The sequence below is a fragment of the Schistocerca americana genome, chromosome 1 (assembly GCF_021461395.2).
Source record: "Schistocerca americana isolate TAMUIC-IGC-003095 chromosome 1, iqSchAmer2.1, whole genome shotgun sequence".
In the NCBI taxonomy this organism is placed as follows: Eukaryota; Metazoa; Arthropoda; class Insecta; order Orthoptera; family Acrididae; genus Schistocerca; species Schistocerca americana.
In genome coordinates, this window is record NC_060119.1 from 872,624,011 (window position 1) to 872,640,603 (window position 16,593).

A 16,593-nucleotide genomic window follows, 5' to 3' on the forward strand; every position below is an offset into this window, starting at 1 on the left:
CAGGAGAGGCGACGGTCGAGGGTGACGCCAAGGTACTTAAGGGTGGGGGTGAGAGCGATGGGACGGCCATAAACGGTGAGATAGAAATCAAGGAGGCGGAAGGAGGGAGTGGGTTTGCCTACAATGATCGCCTGGGTTTTGGAAGGATTGACCTTGAGCAACCACTGGTTGCACCAAGCGGTGAACCGGTCAAGATGGGATTGGAGAAGGTGTTGGGAGCGTCGCAGGGTGGGGGCAAGGGCAAGGAAGGCGGTGTCATCGGCAAACTGGAGAAGGTGGACGGGGGGTGACGGCGGCGGCATGTCCGCCGTGTACAACAAGTACAGAAGGGGGGAGAGGACGGAGCCTTGGGGCACACCGGCGGAGGGGAAAAAGGTGTAGGAATCGGTGTTATGGATGGTGACATAGGAAGGACGGCGGGAGAGAAAGGAACCGATCAGACGAACGTAGTTAATGGGAAGGGCGAAGGTTTGGAGCTTGAAGAGGAGACCGGAATGCCATACGCGGTCATATGCGCGTTCGAGGTCAAGAGAGAGGAAGATTGCGGAGCGACGGGAATTGAGCTGTTCGGAAAGGAGATGAGTGAGGTGAAGGAGAAGATCGTCGGAAGAGAAGGACGGCCGAAAGCCACACTGGGGAACGGGGAGGAGGCGGTGCTGGCGGAGATGCTGGTGGATGCGGCGGGTGAGGATAGATTCCAGGACCTTGCTGAAGACCGAGGTAAGGCTGATGGGACGGTAGGAGGAGACGGCGGACGGCGGTTTGCCAGGTTTGAGGAACATGAGGATACGGGAGGTTTTCCACAGGTCGGGGTAGTAACCGGTGGACAGGACTACATTGTAGAGCCTGGCCAGGGTGGAGAGAAAAGAGACAGGAGCTTCACGAAGGTGACGGTAGGTGACACGATCGTGACCAGGAGCGGTGTTGCGTTTGGTGCGGAGTGTATTGATGAGATCCTGTGTGGTGATGGGGGCATTAAGGTCCGTGTGTGGAATGTTGTCCAAGTACTGGAAACCAGGAGCGAGGGGAGGGACAGAGGTATCAGTTCGATTGCGGATATCTGGGAAGAGGGAGTAATCGAACTGGGGATCATCAGGGATGGAAAACACATCGGACAGGTAGGAGGCAAAGTGATTGGCCTCACTAAGGGCGTCAGGAAAGGGGCGATCATCGTGGAGAAGAGGATAGTAGGGGGAGGGTTTAGTTCCGGTAAGGCGACGGAAGGCGGTCCAGAACTTGGACGAGTTTATAGGGAGGGTAGCAGTTAAACGGGTGCATGTCTGTCACCAGTCCCGGCGTTTCTTGGCCGCGAGCAAATTTCGAATGTGTCGCTGTAGTTGCCGGTGGCGTCGTAGGGTGTCCGGGTCACGCGTGCGGAGGAAGGCACGGTAGAGACGACGGGATTCACGGAGGAGGAGGACGGCCTGTGGTGGTAAGGTAGGACGGTGGGGGTGGATGGCAACAGTAGGGACGTGGGCCTCCACGGCCTCAGACAAGGTCTGCTGGAGAAAGGAGGCGGCATGGGTGACATCATCAGGACGGCGGTAGGCGAGAGGGTGGCTATCGACCTGAGTGGAGAGGGTATCCCGGTAGGCATTCCAGTTGGCACGGGAATAGTCATGGATGTACTTAGGGGGAGGGTCATGACGAGGGTCGGGGCGGGGGCGACGGCCGTCTGAAACGGTGAGGAGGACAGGGAGATGGTCGCTACCAATAGGCTCCAGGACATCCACCGTAATGCGACCAAGGAGGTTGGGGGAGGAGAGGATAACATCGGGAGTGGAGTTGGATTCGGGACGAGTATGCTGGGGGATGGGGATGAGGTCGCCTTGAAGGGAGGAGAGGAACCGATGCCACCGCCGTAACTGGGCAGCGGAGCGACTATGGATGTTGAGGTCGGCGGCGATCACATAGGAGGAGAAGGTACGGTCGATGTGGGAGAGGAAGTCGAAAGGAAGAGGGGCGTTGGGGCGGACATAGATGGTGGCACAGGTAATGGTAAGGCCGGGGAAGAAGAGACTAAGGATCAGGTGTTCGGTGGGGTCGGGAAGGAGCGGCTGGAGCTGAACGGGGATCTGGCAGTGGTGGCCAATGGCAACTCCGCCACGCGCAACTGGGAGGGGATTATCGGAGCGGTGGAGGAGATACGGGGAGGTGTGGATGGAGTGGTGGGGTTGGAGGAAGGTTTCATTGAGGAGGAAGGCATCCACACGGTGGGTAGCAAGGGTGTGCAGGAAGAGGTTCTTGTTGGCGGGAAGGGAGCGGATATTGTTGAAAAGGATACGATGCTGTCGCGCCATGATAAGGACTTAGACGAGGGTGTCAAGGCGGGAGAAGGTGAAATGGGCCTGGTTATTGGAAAAGGTGGCGTACATTTTAAGGTGGAATATGGAACGGGCGGCGAGGGAGATCTGTTGTAAGGTGTGGGGGCGCTGAAAGGGATGGACGTTTTGAAGGACAATGGTGAGGAACCTGATGATGTCCTCAGCAGTGGGGGGGGGGACGAAGGGAATTGCCAGGAGGGGTGGGGGCGTCCAGGGGACGGACAGGTACGGTGAGTTCAGGAGTGGTGGGAGGGGGTCGGGCTTTGCACTTTTGGGAGTAGGTGGGGTGAGGGAGGCTGCAGGTATTACAGGAGGGAGGGGATTGGAGGTTGGGGCACTGCCGGAGGAAGTGCGCTTGCCGACAATGTGGGCAGGTGGGGGCCTCGCGGCACTCTGCTGTTGGATGTGCATTGTAGCGCAGACATCTCTGGCAGCGCAGGGATTGAGGGGGGGAACGGGAGGGGTCGACCTTGTACCGCTGATTGAAGAGGAGGGCACCCTCCTTCAGGAGACGGTCAATGGAGGGGGCGTCCTCAGAGAAAACCCGCATAAGGCGGGTGGGGCCGGTCGCGTTGAAAATGCGGCGGACCGCCCGCACCTCCAGGGTGGGATGGGCCTTCAGCTCCGCCAGCACCTCCTCCTCCGTGATCGACGGGCTAAGCCGAGTGATCACGGCGGTGAGGGTCGGCGGGCGACGCGGGGGTTGGGGTTGGCGGGTAGGAGATGGGGAGGGAGCAGGGGTGAGGGAGGCGTGAGGACCAAAACGGGTGATGGGGAGGCGGGAGAGGATGTCAGTATGGAGGGTTGGGCTGGGGGAGGAGATAAGAACAGAATCCCGTCTGGGAGTAAGGAGAGAGATGGGGACGCCAGGGAAATGTTGGCGGAGGAGGAGGGAGAGATTCCGGGCCTCGAGGAAGGAAGGATCGGGACGGGACAGGAGATATTTGTAGAGACCGGGTGGGGAGGAGGAGGAGGAGGAGGAGGAGGAGGAGGAGGAGGAGGAGGAGGAGGAGGAGGAGGAGGAGGAGGAGGAGGAGGGAGCGGGGCCTGGTGGGGAGACGTCCATGGCATTTTGGGGTGGGGATGGCGGGCGGGGTGGAGCCTTTTTAGGAGCAGAGGAAGTGGAGGCGCCACTAGGGCGTTTGACAGCGGCAGATGGGCGGGTGGTGACAGGAGGGACGGGAACGATGGGGAGGTGGTGGGAAGGGACAGGTCCCGGCACGGACGCAGCAGGCGGCGCCGGAGATAGTGACTGTGACGGTGCAGGCGAATGTGGCAGTGATGGTGATGGTGATGGTGATGGTGACGATGATGACGGTGGTGGCGGCGATGGCGATGGCGATGGCGATGGCGATGGCGATGGCGATGGCGATGGCGATGGCGATGGCGATGGCGATGGCGATGGCGATGGCGATGGCGATGGCGATGGCGATAGCTGGGCGTGGGCAGTGGCCCGACGGGCCACCACCCTAGCCGGAGCTGCAGTGACAGGCTGGGGGAGTGGGGGGAAAGGATCAGAACGAGAGGAAGAGGCGGGAGATGGGGAGACAAAGAGCGAGGGCGAAGGGATAGAGAGGAGGGGAGGGATGGAAGGAGGTGGGTGGGATTGGGCACACCAAGTGATAGTGGTGGAGGCGGCGGAAGGGGACGTATACACGATGGCGGTGGTGGTAGTAGTGACGGTGGTGGTGGGGGCGGACATGACGACAAGGAGAAGAAAGAAAAACACAGCACTAAAAGGACAGGACACACACTGGGGGACGACGGACGGCGACGGCGACGGCGACGGCGACGGCGACGGCGACGGCGAGAGGCAGGGACGCTGCTGCCGCGGACGGGGCCGGGGCCGGGGCGGCGGCTGCTGCTGCTGCTGCTGCTGCTGCTGCTGCTGCTGCTGGCTGGACTGCTGCTGCCACCGGAGGGCGGGCTGGCGGGCTGGCTGGCTGGCTGGCTGGCTGGCTGGCTGGCTGGCTGGCTGGCTGGCTGGCTGGCTGGCTGGCTGGCTGGCTGGCTGGGGGACCACTGCTGCAGGCCGGGACCGGGAACTGCTGGCTGGCTGGCTGGCTGGCTGGCTGGCTGGCTGGCTGGCTGGCACCTGGAACCCCTAACACTTCGATTAGCGCGAAAAAGGCACAATCGAAGGGCGGTAACCTTGCGGTGTACCGCCGGAGATCCTTCTCCTCGGCCACAGGCGAATATTTGTAATGCGTCGCGCTATCGTAGTGGAACGAGAACTCTTGACGTTGTCGCATTCGGCGAAGAGCATGGTGCCGTGAATGTACTTGCTTCCTTAGAAACGCGCCGTTGGCCGTCGAGTTAGCAGGCAGACAGGCACAATAACGGCCTTCTGCAGAAAGCGATGCAGTTTTCGTGCGGAAGACATCGCGACTCGCGGCGCCGGCCGTTGCTGGGGTTAAGTTACTGCACCCTCCGGGAGATGGCGGGCCATGTCGGGGTTACCGCCTTCGAGCCACCCTCTCCGCCTGAAAGTCGCCCTCTTTCTCGGCCGGTGTCAAAACGGCAAATGAGATTTGCTGAATGACTGTTTCTTCCAGCCACAGTGCAAGCCACAAAATCAATTATTTCTCTTACCTTTGCTCCCTCCGTGGGAGCCCATAGTGCTAGGAAATACGGCAGCATTGTCAATCGCCCTTGTCTGTCGCTGAGCAACCGAAGGACCAAGCTCAGACTATCAGATGTTCTAAGGAAGCTGTATGCACTCGTGGGTGTTGTACACGAGGGACAAACATCACGTCAGCAGGCTCTTAAGGAAAGGCAATAATCAGCAAAAACTGCAACTTACCCCATTGGACGCTGATGGAACAGAAGACACTTGAAGGTAAGGTAACACTTCTTTTTTCTGTTCATCTCGAGCACGATCTGGAAAGCTCGGACGAAATTTGTGTTCTCTTTAATTCAGAATGTGGAGATATTTCCTTCACGCATATGAAAGTATAATGCTTCATTATTTAAACTAGATGGAAAAGTTTAGGGGGAAGTAATTAATTCATTTAGGCTGCACCACTACTAGGTAGCACTGTCAAAACAATGCCATTGCCATCTAATGGCAACACAGCTTGCTGCAGATTAATTTTGCGGCATTTCATAAATGATTAATATCTTATGACTATGGTGACGCTATGAGTAGTTTTATATGTGCAAACATTTGAAACTGCTGCAGGCATTACATTCACCCCTCTCTGCCTCTTTGCTTGGACATGGAGTAAGTAAGGATAAATTAAATTGCTTGTTTTTGAAGTAGTAACAGTTCTGAAGTGTAAAGAAATGATATTAAACAATACAGTGTATTTTTTTTTTTCCGAACGAATGTAGTGATTCAACAACGAATTTATTTATTTATTCCTACCTATCTCTGCAATTAGTGTACGTGAGTATTTCATTGGAATTGTTGCAATCGAAACCGAGCTTAATAATTTCATGCGGCCGTTTTCAGTCCTCCTCGTGCTTTAATTGCTCATTTCCAAGCGTTATTTTAGGTTGCCTGCAAAGTTGTCAGATGAAACACAACCACTGCGACGAAAGGCCATTCCTTGGAGCAGGTAGACGCCAACTGCGGCGGGAAACTGTCGTGGCCAGGAAGATATTCACTGTGTGTGGAAGTTAAGTGAGGATCCGAAAGCTGACTTGCCAGCATACGTTGCAGCATTCACTCGCCAACGGCAACGGGGTAAGAAAGGGGTGCAAATACGCCGGTTCTCGTCCGATCACCGACGTTGGGCTTGGATGGGTGGCCGCCTCGCCTGGGAGCGCAGGGCGCTGTTGGCTAGAATCTATGTTTCTCGTTTTCGGTGCAGCTCGTCATGTTATTTCCTTCGATTCACATCCCCACAAGCTCCTCAAGTGCCGCAAGTCTGCAAGTCTCGAGACGTTACTCTAGACGCTTTTTTTTCCATTATTGTTATTTTAATCACCTATACAGGCGGGCCGGCAGCAGCACATTACGCTGCTCTTCAGCCTTAAGTTGAACAATAACATGACATAGAGGTGATACAGACAATACACTAAACGGCGGGCAAAAAATGGAAATACAAAAAAACAATAAACATGAAGCCGTTCACGTTGGACGATAAAAACACTAACACTTGTGGACACGGCGCACAAAACATGGAGTAAGGCGGTGGCACATGTGAACAGTGGAGTCGTAACTGCATGAAACACAAAACGAAGCACACACACGAGATACTGATGTCGATGATCTCCGGCGCGCGAATGTTCACTATGTGTGTGCGAGTCCGGGGACCTGCCAAGAGAGGAGGAGGAGGAAGGGGAGTGGGAGAGCGAGAGGGGAGAGCAGAGATGCCACGGGCAGGGGAGAAATGTGGGATGGAGGAAGGGGGAGGGGAAACCCGGGGGAAGAGGGGTGGAGGGAGGGGACGTGGGAGAAGGAAAGAGAAGGAAGATAAGAGAAGGGAGGGAGGGTGCCCAAAGGAAAGGACACCGGAAGTGGGGGGTGGGGCAGGGTCAAAGTTGATAGGAGGGGTAGATGGAGGGGCGGAGGACATCATCAGGGAGGGGGAGCTGGCGGAAGCCACCTTGGGAGAGGGTAAGGAGGGTGGAGAGATGGAGACCGAGTGGGACGTGTGAATACAGGTGCGGCAGCGGGCAGGGGTGGTAGAGGATCGGGAAGACGAGCGGGTGAGGAGGATCAAGTTTGCGGGAGGTGTACAGGATCCGTATCCTTTCAAGGAAAAGGAGGAGGTGGGGGAAGGGGATGAGATTGTACAGGATCTGCGTGGGGGAGGGGAGACGGATGCAATAGGCGAGGCGGAGAGCATGACGTTCAAGGTTTTGGAGGGATTTATAAAAGGTAGGGGGGGCAAAGACCCAAGCCGGATGGGCATAACAAAGGATAGGGCGGATGAGGGACTTATAGGTGTGGAGGATGGTGGAGGGGTCCAGACCCCACGTACGGCCAGAGAGGAGCTTGAGGCGACTGAGGCGGGAGCGTGCCTTGGCTTGGATTGTCCGGAGGTGGGGAGTCGAGGAGAGGCGACGGTCGAGGGTGACGCCAAGGTACTTAAGGGTGGGAGTGAGGGCGATAGGACGGCCATAGATGATGAGATAGAAATCAAGGAGGCGGAAGGAAGGGATGGTTTTGCCTACAATGATCGCCTGGGTTTTGGAGGGATTGACCTTGAGCAACAACTGGTTGCACCAAGCGGTGAACCGGTCAAGACGGGATTGGAGAAGGTGTTGGGAGCGCTGTAGGGTGGGGGCAAGGGCAAGGAAGGCGGTGTCATCGGCAAACTGGAGAAGGTGGACGGGGGCTGACGGCGGCGGCATGTCCGCCGTGTACAAAAGGTACAGAAGGGGGGAGAGGACGGAGCCTTGGGGCACACCGGCAGAGGGGAAAAAGGTGTAGGAATCTGTGTTATGGATGGTGACATAGGAAGGACGGCGGGAGAGAAAGGAGCCGATCAGACGGACGTAGTTAATGGGAAGGGCGAAGGTTTGGAGCTTGAAGAGGAGACCGGAATGTCATACGCGGTCATATGCACGTTCGAGGTCCAGGGATCTAGACGCTTGCTTCCGGCCCCTCATGTACCATGCCACAGGCGCCAAAGCGTTCGGCTGGCCGATGTCCCCTGTACGCCAGCTCGCGCCACAGCAGTCACTGTGCTTGCAGGGAATGCCGCGCCGCCGAATAACGTTTGGCGCGCAATCCGTTTATGGACAGAGAATGCTAAAAGGGGCCGTTCGACCGTTAATACGGAAATCGTAGCCAAGTTAGATGGCCTGAGCCATCTCCCGGCTGCCGCTGTTATTACGAGCGCGCGGGAAAGTTTCACGCGTTCCCTGCGGAAGTCGACGAATAAAGCAAGCAGGGATCTAAATGTACCATTCGCCTCTCCTGGACTCCCCACCTCCGGAGAATCCAAGCCAAGGCATGCTCCCGACTCAGTCTCCTCAAGCTCCTCTCCGGCCGTACATGAGGTCTGGACCCCTCCACCATCCTCTACACCTATAAGTCCCTCATCCGCCCTATCCTTTGTTATGCCCATCCGGCTTGGAACTCCGCCCCAACTACCTTTTATAAATCCCTCCAAATCCTTGAACGTCATGCTCTCCGCCTCACCTATCGCATCCGTCTCCCCTCCCCCACGAGGATCCTGTACGATCTCATCCCCTTCCCCCACCTCCTCCTTTTCCTTGAAAGGATACGGATCCTGTACACCTCCCGCAAACTCGATCCTCCTCATCCGCTCGTCTCCCCGATCCTCTCCCACCCCCGCCCGCTGCCGCGCCTGTATTCCCACGTTCCGCCTGGTCTCCATCTCTCCACCCACCTTACCCTCTCCCAAGGTGGCTTCCACCAGCTCCCCCTCCCTGATGATGTCCTCCTCCCCTCCATCTACCCCTCCTATCAACTTTGACCCTGCCCTCCCCACTTCCGGTGTCCTTTCCTTTAGGCACCCTCCATCCCTTCTCTTCCCTTCCCTTCTCTTTCCTTTTCCCCCGTCCCGTCCCTCCACCCCTCTGCCCCCGGGCTTCCCTCCCCCTTCCTCCCTCCCCCTATCTCCCCTGCCCGTGGCATCTCTGCTCCCCCCTCTCGCTCTCCCACTCCCCTTCCTCCTCCTCTCTTGGCAGGTCCCCGGACTCGCACCCGCCCAGTGAACATTCGCGCGCCGGAGGTCATCGCCTTTAGTGTCTCGTGTGTGTGCCTTCGTTTGTGTTTAGTGTTTGTTCGCCGGAACGCCGCCACTGTTCACGTGTACCATCGCCATCATCCCTGTTTTGTGCGCCGTGTCAACTAGTGTCAGTGATGTTTTCTCGTCAGGCGTGAACGGCTCCGTGTTTTTTGTTTTTTGGTGTTTACATTGTTTTGCCCGCCATTTTTGATTGTATTCTCTGTGTCCCCTCTATTTATCACTTATTGTAAATCTCAAGGCTGAATAGCGGCGTACCCAGCTGCTGACGCCCGCCTTGTGTAAGGTGATAAAAATTACAATAAAGAAAAAAAAAAAAAAACGTACCACAGCCGACGATTTGGAAAATCTTACGGAAAAGGCTAAAGCAGAAGCCTTACCGTTTACAATTGCTACAAGCCCTGACACCCGATGACAAAGTCAAACGCTTTGAATTTTCGGCGCGGTTGCAACAGCTCATGGAAGAGGATGCGTTCAGTGCGAAACTTGTTTTCAGTGATGAAGCAACATTTTTTCTTAATGGTGAAGTGAACAGACACATTGTGCGAATCTGGGCGGTTGAGAATCCTCTCGCATTCGTGCAGCAAATTGGCAATTCACCAAAAGTTTACGTGTTTTGTGCAATCTCGCGGTTTAAAGTTTATGGCCCCTTTTTCTTCTGCAAAAAAAACGTTACAGGACACGTGTATCTGGACACGCTGGAAAATTGGCTCATGCCACAACTGGAGACAGACAGCGCTGACTTCATCTTTCAACAGGATGGTGCTCCACCGCACTTCCATCATGATGTTCGGCATTTCTTAAACAGGAGATTGGAAAACCGATGGATCTCTCGTGGTGGAGATCATGATCAGCAATTCATGTCATGGCCTCCACGCTCTCCCGACTTAACCCCATGCGATTTCTTTCTGTGGGGTTATGTGAAAGATTCAGTGTTTAAACCTCCTCTACCAAGAAACGTGCCAGAACTGCGAGCTCGCATCAGTGATGCTTTCGAACTCATTGATGGGGACATGCTGCGCCGAGTGTGGGAGGAACTTGATTATCGGCTTGATGTCTGCCGAATCACTAAAGGGGCAAATATCGAACATTTGTGAATGCCTAAAAAAACTTTTTGAATTTTTGTATGTGTGTGCTAAGCATTGTGAAAATATCTCAAATAATAAAATTATTGTAGAGCTGTGAAATCGCTTCAGTCATTTGTAATAACCCTGTATATGTGCAAAACATTTGAAACTGCTGCAGGCAGACGTGGTGTGGTGAAGGGTGTAAGGAGACGTGGAACTGGAGATACAGGGTTGAAGGACGATTTCATTTAGGACGTAGGCATCCTCACGGTGCTGATGTAGGGTGTGGAGGAAGAGGAGTTTGTGTGTGGGCAGGGAGCGAATATTGTAGTACAGGATACTGTAGTGTTGTCACGCCATGGGAGGAGAGAGTTAGACGAGGATGATGAGGGGGGTGAAGGTGAAGTGGGCCTGGTTGTAGGAGTAGGTAGCATAGGTGGTACAGTGGAAGATGGAACGGGCAGCGAGGGTGATTTGAGAAAGGGTGTGGGAGCGCTGGAAAGGGTGGAATTTTTGGAGCACAATGATGATGAAACAGATTATGTCCTCTGCAGTAGAGGGAGGGCGGATCGTGTTGTTGGAGTGGATGGTGTGACTGGAGGAGGTTTTGCTTTACACTTTGAGGAGTAGGTAGGAGGGGCAGATTTGTATTTTAGTATCTGTGATGTGTAAAGTCGCGTAGTCGTCTGTCATTTGTTTATTGCTTTCAAATAATGTTTGTACGTTACTGACAGTAAGTTAGCCTTCTGCCGCCAAGCAGTGTGTCAGCAGTGCGCAAGTAGCACCATTACTGCAATTACTAGGCAGTCTTGTATTTTAATAACCGTTTAAATTTTGTGTTGAATTGTTTGTGCTCTCTGTAGACATTCTTTGCACAACAGTATTTAGCATGGATAGGGACTGCGACTGCTGTGTTCGGATGCGGGCTGAGTTGGCATCCCTTCCCTCCCAGCTTCAGGCAATTCTGGCTTCGGTCACACAGCTTGAGGCTGTTGGCAATGGGCATCACTGTGGGGGTCCGGACGGGGGTTTGTAGGGGACAGCCAGCTCGTCTCTCGCGTTCCCCGATCGGACTACGGCTGTGGTTGCCCATGATATTGCCCACATTGAGGCTGACCCCTCGCCTGTGGTAGAGTGGGAGGTCATCTCGAGGTGTGGCAGGGGGCGAAAGACATTCCAGAGGGCTGAACGGAAGGCCTCTCCAGTTTGTCTGATGAACTGATTTCAGTCTCTGTCTCTGTCTGCTACTGATCTACGGCCAGACATGGGTGCTTGTCCTGTTCCAGAGGTTGCCCCTCAGTCTGCAAGACCCGGGCGGTCGCAGTGGGTGGGCTTACTGGTAGTTGGGAGCTCCAATGTCAGGCGCCTAATGGGTCCCCTTAGGGATATGGCTGCAAGAAAGGGGAAGAAAACCAATGTGCACTCCATGTGCATACTGGGGGGGAGTAATTCCAGATGTGGAAATGGTCCTTCCAGATGCCATGAAGGGTACAGGGTGCACCCATCTGCAGGTGGTCGCTCTTTTCGGCACCAGTGATGTGTGTCGCTATGGATCGAAGGAAATCCTCTCTGGCTTCAAGCGACTATCTGATTTGGTGAAGACTTGCAATCTCGCTAGCAGGATGAAAGCAGAGCTCACCATCTGCAGCATCGTTGATACGACTGACTGTGGACCTTTGGTACAGAGCCGATTGGAGGGTCTGAATCAGAGGCTGAGATGGTTCTGCGACCGTTTGGGCTGCAGGTTCCTCGACTTGCGCCATAGGGTGGTGGGGTTTCGGGATCTGCTGGATAGGTCAGAGTCCACTACTCACAGCAGGCGGCTACACGGGTATCAGGGGGTGTGTGGCGTGGTCTGGGCGGTTTTTTTAGGTTAGATGGCCTCAGGCAAGTACAGAAAGGGCAACAGCCTCAAAGGGTGTGGGGCAAAATCAGGACATGTGGGGACCAAGCAGCAATCGGTGTTGTAATTGTAAACTGTCGAAGCTGTGTTAGTAAAGTACCGGAACTTCATGCGCTGATAGAAAGCACCGAAGCTGAAATCGTTATAGGTACGGAAAGCTCGCTGAAGCCAGAGATAAATTCTGCCGAAATTTTTACAAAGGCACAGACGGTGTTTGGAAAGGATAGATTGCATGCAGCCGGTGGTGACGTGTTTGTGCTGTTAGTAATTCAAATGGCTCTGAGCACTATGGGACTTAACTTCTAAGGTCATCAGTCCCCTAGAACTTAGAACTACTTAAACCTATCTAACGTAAGGACATCACACACATCCATGCCCGAGGCAGGATTCGAACCTGCGACCGTAGCGGTCGCGCGGTTCCAGACTGCAGCGCCTAGAACCGTTCGGCCACCCCGGCCGGCTGCTGTTAGTAGTAGTTTATGCTGTAGTGAAATATAAGTGGATAGTTCCTGCGAATTATTATGGGTGGAGGTTATACTCAACAACCGAGCTGTGTTAATAATTGGCTCCTTTTACTGACCTCCCGACTCAGCAGCATTAGTGGCAGAACAACTGAGAGAAAATGTGGAATGCATTTAACATAAATTTCCTCAGCATGTTATAGTCTTAGGTGGAGATTTCAATTTACCAGATATAGACTGGGACACTCAGATGTTTAGGACGGGTGGTAGGGACAGAGCATCGAGTGACATTATACTGAGTGCACTATCCGAAAATTACCTCGAATAAATAAACAGAGAACAGACTCGTGGAGATAACATCTTGGACCTACTGATAACAAACAGATCCGAACTTTTCGACTCTGTAAGCGCAGAACAGGGAATCAGTGATCACAAGGCCGTTGCAGCATCCCTCAATATGGAGGTAAATAGGAATATAAAAAAAAGGGAGAAGGTTTATCGGTTTGGCAAGAGTAATAGGAGGCCGATTTCAGACTACCAAACAGATCAAAATGAAAATTTCTGTTCAGCCACTGACAATGTTGAGTGTTTAAGGAAAAAGTTCAAGGCAATCGTAAAATGCGTTTTAGACAGGTACGTGCCGAGTAAACCTGTGAGGGACGGGAAAAACCCACCTTGGTTCAACAACAAAGTTAGGAAACTACTGCGAAAGCAAAGAGAGCTTCACTGTAAATTTAAACGCAGCCAAAACCTCTCAGACAAACAGAAGCTAACCGATGTCAAAGTTAGCGTCAGGAGGGCTATGAGTGAAGCGTTCAGTGAATTCGAAAGTAAAATTCTATGTACTGACTTGACGGAAAATCCTAGGAAGTTCTGGTCTTACATTAAATCAGTAAGTGTATCGAACCACCACATCCAGACACTCTGGGATGATAATGGCATTAAAACACAGGATGACACGCGTAAGGCTGAAATACTAAACACCTTTCTCCAAAGCTGTTTCACAGAGGAAGACCGCACTGCAGTTCCTTCTCTAAATCCTCGCACGAACGAAAAAAATGGCTGACATCAAAATAAGTGTCCACGGAATAGAAAAGCAACTGAAATCACTCAACAGAGGAAAGTCCACTGGACCTGACGGGATACCAATTCGATTCTACACATAGTACACGAAACAACTTGCCCCCCTTCTAACTGCCGTGTACCGTAAGTCTCTAGAGGAACGGAAGGTTCCAAATGATTGTAAAAGAGCACAAGTAGTTCCAGTTTTCAAGAAGGGTCGTCGAGCAGATGCGTAAAACTATAGGCCTGTATCTCCGACATCGATCTGTTGTAGAATTTTAGAACATGTTTTTTGCTCGCTTATCATGTCTTTTGTGGAAAGCCAGAATCTACTCTGTAGGAATCAACATGGATTCCAGAAACAGCGATCGTGTGAGACCCAACTCGCTTTATTTGTTCATGAGACCCAGAAAATATTAGATACAGGCTCCCACGTAGATGCCATTTTCCTTGACTTCCCGAAGGCGTTCGATACAGTTCCGCACTGTCGCCTGATGAACAAAGTAAAAGCCTACGGAATATCAGACCAGCTGTGTGGCTGGATTGAAGAGTTTTTAGTAAGCAGAACATAGCATCTTGTTCTCAATGAAGAGACGTCTACAAACGTTAAATTAATCTCTGGCGTGCCACAGGGGCATGTTATGGGACCTTTGCTTTTCACAATATATATAAATGACCTAGTAGATAGTGTCGGAAGTTCCATGCGGCTTTTCGCGGGTGATGCTGTAGTATACAGAGGAGTTGAGCATTAGAAAATTGCAGCGAAATGCAGGAAGATCCGCAGCAGACAGGCACTTGGTGCAGGGAGTGGCAACTAACCCTCATCATAGAGAAATGTAATGTATTGCGAATACATAGAAAGAAGGATCCTTTATTGTATGATTATGTGATAGCGGAACAAACACTGGTAGCAGTTATTTCTGTAAAATATCTGGGAGTATGCGCACGGAACGACTTGAAGTGGAATGTTCATATAAAATTAATTGTTGGTAAAGCGGGTGCCAGGTTGAGATTCGTTGGGAGAGTCCTTAGAAAATGTAGTGCACCAACAAAGCAGATGGCTTACAAGACACTCGTTCGACCTATACTTTAGTATTGCTCATCAGTGTGGGACCCGTACCAGGTCGGGTTGACAGAGGAGATAGAGAAGATCCAAAGAAGAGCGTCGCGTTTCGTCACAGGGTTATTTGGTAAGCGTGATAGCTTTACGGAGATGTTTAGCAAACTCAAGTGGCAGACTCTGCAAGAGAGGCGCTCTGCATCGCGGTGTAGCTTGCTGTCCAGGTTTAGAGAGGGTGCATTTCTGGATGAGGTATCGAATATATTGCTTCCCCCCACTTATACCTCCTGAGGAGATCACGAATGTAAAATTAAAGAGGTTCGAGCGCCCACGAAGGCTTTACGGCAGTCGTTTTTCCCGCGAACCTTACGTGACTGGAACAGGAAAGGGAGGTAATGACAGTGGCACATAGGGTGCCTTGCGCCACGCGCCGTTGGGTAGCTTGCGGAGTATAAATGTAGATGTAGGTGTATAGGTGTTGCAGGAGGGGGGAGAGGTGAGGTTGTGCAGTTCTTTAAGAAGTGGGAAACTTTGCAGTGGGACAGGTAGGGGGTTTGTTGCAGTAGGATTGGACTGGGGAACGGGAGGGGTTCACTTTGTGACGGCGATTGTATGTGAGAGCTCCCTCGGTAAGGAGGCAGTCAATGGAGGAGGACGATTCGGTGAATATCCGCATTAGATAAGTCGGCCCGGCATCATTAAAGGCTCCACGGGCCGAGCGGATTTTGAGCTGGGAGTTGAGTTCCGCCAACACCTCAGCCTACGTGACCACGGGGCTAAGCTTCATGATTACGGCGGTGAAGGTTGGCGGACTTTGGGGGATCGAGGCTGACAGGGAGAGGACGAGGTGTGGTAGGGGGTGAGGGTGGCTTGTTGGCCAAATTGGATGCGTGGGATTCGAGAGAGGAGATCGGTGTGGAAGATAGCATTGTGGGATTTAATGAGGACCGAGTCCTTGCGAGGGATAAGAAGGGAGATGGGGGCATTGGGGAAGTAGCAGAAACAACGATACAAACATGCCATATTTAAACAGACGCAAAATCCCCAAAATTACAGAAGCTCAAAATTTAGCTCGGACTTCAATGCGAGATGCTTATAACAGATTCCACAACGAAACTTTGTCTCGAAACCTGGCAGAAAATCCAAAGAGATTCTGGTCGTATGTGAAGTATGTTAACGGCAAGAAACAATCGATGCCTTCTCTGCGCGATAGCAATGGAGATACCATCGAAGACAGTGCTGCCAAAGCAGAGTTACCAAACACAGCCTTCCGAAATGCCTTCACAAAAGAAGATGAAGTAAATATTCCAGAACTCGAATCGAGAACAGCTGACAACATGAGTAACGTAGAAGTAAATATCCTCGGAGTAGTGAAGCAACTTAAATCACTTAATAAAAGCAAGTCTGTATACCAATTAGGTTCCTTTCGGAGTATGCTGATGCATTATCTGCGTACTTAACAATCATAAACAACCATTCGCTGGACGAAAGATCCGTACCCAAAGACGGGAAAGTTGCACAGGTCACACCAATATTCAAGAAAGGTAGTAGGAGTAACCCACTAAATTACATGCCCATGTCGTTAAGGTCGATATGCAGCAGGATTTTGGAACATATATTGTGTTCAAACATTACGGATTACCTCGAAAAAAACTGTCTATTGACACACAGTCAACACGGGTTTAGAAAACATAGTTCCTGTGAAACACAACTAGCTCTTTATTCACATGAAGTGTTGAGTTCTATTGACAAGGGATTTCAGATAGATTCCGTATTTCTGGATTTCCATAAGGCTTTTCACACTGTACCACACAAGCGGCTTTTAGTGAAATTGTGTGCTTATAGAGTATCGTCTCAGTTATGTGACTGGATTTATGATTTCCTCTCAGAGAGGTCACAGTTCGTAGTACTTTACGGAAAGTCATCGAGTACAACTGAAGTGATTTCTGGCGTTCCCCAAGGTAGTGTTATAGGCCCTTTTCTGTTCCTTAACTAGATAAACGATTTATGAGATAATCTGAGCAGCCGTCTGAGGTTATTTGCAGATG